Consider the following 3,427-nt stretch of genomic DNA (forward strand, 5'->3'; position numbering starts at 1 on the left):
TCCAGTCCTATGTTCTCTAAAATCAATTTTACTCCTGGATATTGATGACTCTATTAACTATTGATATAGCCCCCTTGTAAATTATCAAAAGTATTGCTTCCCAGAAAGTAAAGATACTGCCAGTCGATTGTGGCCATCTTTGGCAAAGATATAGAAAGAGAGCAGAGCAGAAGCACTCAGTGAAGCCAGTGTTTGCAACAGAAGTGAGTCATTAGCTTATGAGAAATTACAATGGAAGTGAGTCCTTTCTCACTGAACACTCTTCATTTCCTTCTGCCCTGTAACTTGTTTGGATTGAATCTCTTTTGGGGGGCGAATCATCTATCAGGAAAGGACAAAGCAAAAAGAAGTGAAGAAATGACTCCAGGTTGACTCCTGGAAAAGAATAAAATATTTAATATAATACAAACTTGAGGTAGGAAGAGTAGGTGATGTTTCCTAAGAGACTTGTGATCAAAAGGAGAACATTTGAGGTTGTTATTTTTAATAATTCAGTAACAATGGACTATGTATGGACTATCTCTTATATTAAAACTAATTCATCTCAAAAAATTAAGTTATAGAAATAAAAGTAACTTCACTTCTCCAATAGAAATGGTTGGCTATCTCATGTGAAATCAGAGGCTATTTAAATGTCAGGCTTTAGTTCTAGAAGGGTTACAGATAATATTTTTTACTTAATTCAATTTTCTCTCTCCCAGAAGAGTAATATATTTAGAAAGACTCTTCTATCCACCTTCTTCTCCCCTACTCTATAGTAAGTATTAACTTACCCATTAATCATATTCCTGATATTCAGTCCCATGTACTCAGATACATATTATATAATAATGACATATTTTCTATTTGATCAATTCTTATTCACCCATTACCCAGAAACAAAATAATTTTGTTAATACTACTTGTCCTAGCTAAGTCCTAAGGTAACAGTGTAGTATATGAAAAGAACGTAAATTTTTTTTAGATGACTTCAATTTGAATCCTAGACTGTCTATCACTAGTTATCTTTGTGACCTTGGTAAAATGATTTAATATTTCTTCTATTTCTTCAGGATTAGGCGACATAATAATATATGTAAGGTACATAGTACACTACCAAGATAAATGGACTAAATACTTTATTAACCATCAATATTTATTTTATACAGTTATACTCAATTTCATTCATATAGTATTTATGGAATACTTATGTATGAGATAGTGGTTTGGTAAGTTCAAAGAGTATATAGTATATTTTAAAATGTATTTATTTTAATAAAAATTAAATATATTTAAAGTATATAACATGATGATTTGATATATACATATTTGACATATATAGTGAAATGATTACTACAGTCAAGCTAATTAACATATCTCTTTACATAGTTACTTTCTTTTTTTTGTAATGAGAAAACCTGAAATTTACTCTTAGCAAATTTCCTTTATTTAATACAGTATAATTATACACTGTATATTAGTTCTCCAGATTTATTTATCCTACCTAACTGCAACCCTTTTACCAGCACCTTCCCATGTGTCTCACCTCCCAGTCCTCCATGGTAACCACCATTATACTCTCTATTTCTATGTATTTGACATTTTTAGATTCTACATATTAGTGAGATCATGCAGTTTTTTCGTTGTGTGTGTGGCTTATTTCACTTAGTAAAATGTCTTTCAGGTTCATTGCAAGTGACAGGATCTCTATTTTTTAAAGCTGAATAAATAGTCCGTTATATCTATCACAAATTCTTCATCCATTCATCCATAGATGGATAAAGTTGTTCTCAGAGCTTAACTATTGTGAATAATGCTGCAATGAACAGAGAAGTGCACATTATCTCCTTGAGGTATGGATTTCATTTCTTTTAGGTATGTATCCAGAAGAGGGATTGCTGGATCATCAAGCAGTTCTAGTTTTAGTTTTTTAAGGCACCACCATCCTGTTTCCTTAATAGCTATACCCATTTACATTTCCACCAACAGTAGACAAAGTTCTCTTCTTCACATCCTCTCCAAAGCTTGTTATCTTTTATTTTGCTAATGGTATGGCACAGATTAAAGATAAGCCTACCTTCATGAAGTTTACAGTCTAGTTGAGGAACGAATTTTATACACTTTAAATATGTATATAACAATATTAAATCAGTATATAATCAAAACATGATACACATTTTTTTAAAGCTTTGATTTAGGAAAGGGAGTGAGATTTGTGTGGGCTGGAAAAGTAGGAAGTTCTTTCAAAAGGGACTTAACATTCTTAATTACTCTCTGGGTAGAATGAGTAAGAACTCAGGCTTTGGAGTCAAATATATATGATTTGAATTCTTGCTCTGCCACCTCTAACTGTGTAATCTGGGACAAATTGTTTAAGTTCTTTATGTCTCAGTTTTCCTTCGTTGCTTGGCTTCTGCTCTATACTGAGTATTTAGTCCCAGGTTTGTCTGGAATGTTAAATGACATTATGCATTGGAGTGATTAGTGGACTTCTTAAGCCTGGTGGGTGACTTATCAATGTGATAGTGGTAGGAAATGCTGTAAATGAAGCCAGGGATAAGAATGAACATAGTAGCTACACAACGATCAATTTTTAATGCTCTCCTATTTTGTTATGTATGTGCTTGATATGATTTTATAGTCAGAAGCTTAATAAGTACCACTTGAAGATTGTGATGATCATGCTTTATTTGCTATTCTTTATTGAACTTTTAAAATGAAATACTAAAGATTTTTCAGGCTAAATTATTAAATTCAAGTAAATTTCAGAGCCAAAAGACATCCATGAATCATTTTAATTTTATGTAGGGTATACAAATTTTTAAAAACCTTCTGTTAATTTAATGTTAATTTTAAAATCCATTTATTTCTAATGCTCTGTTTCTACTAATCATTTTTACTTTATTCCATTCCCTTTAGATATAATTCCACTTTATATAATTTTGTCTCTTTCTTTTTATAACATTATATTTATTCTCATAACAACGAATATATAGTTGAATGCAAAACACAAAAGCCATCAACAGTTATTAATATGCCTACACAATACACATGATTGAATGAGAGGCATTTATATATCTGACAGATAATCCAGAGGCAATATGTTGAATAATAAAAATTTACTTTGGTGCTCTATTAAATTATTGAAAATCTGAATGGTAAATGTTAGTATATTAGATGGCTTGAATATTCATTATATTTCTTCCACTTTTGTATTTTTTTCTCATTTGACAAAAATATTATTATCATTTTTATAATCCTGGCTATACTAAATATCATGAAGAAGCATTTTTGAGGAATAATTTTATCATCAGAACTTGGCTGTTTTCTTTTAAAAAATAGTGGATTCCTCTTTTAAAAGTTTGAGTAATATTAGCCTTTACTCCTCACTTAATCGAACTCCTACTTTGGAAACTGAGAAAGAATTAATTAATCACAATAAGTGGTA

The sequence above is a fragment of the Pteropus vampyrus genome, unplaced genomic scaffold (genome assembly GCF_000151845.1).
Source record: "Pteropus vampyrus isolate Shadow unplaced genomic scaffold, Pvam_2.0 Scaffold2, whole genome shotgun sequence".
Classification (NCBI taxonomy): domain Eukaryota; kingdom Metazoa; phylum Chordata; class Mammalia; order Chiroptera; family Pteropodidae; genus Pteropus; species Pteropus vampyrus.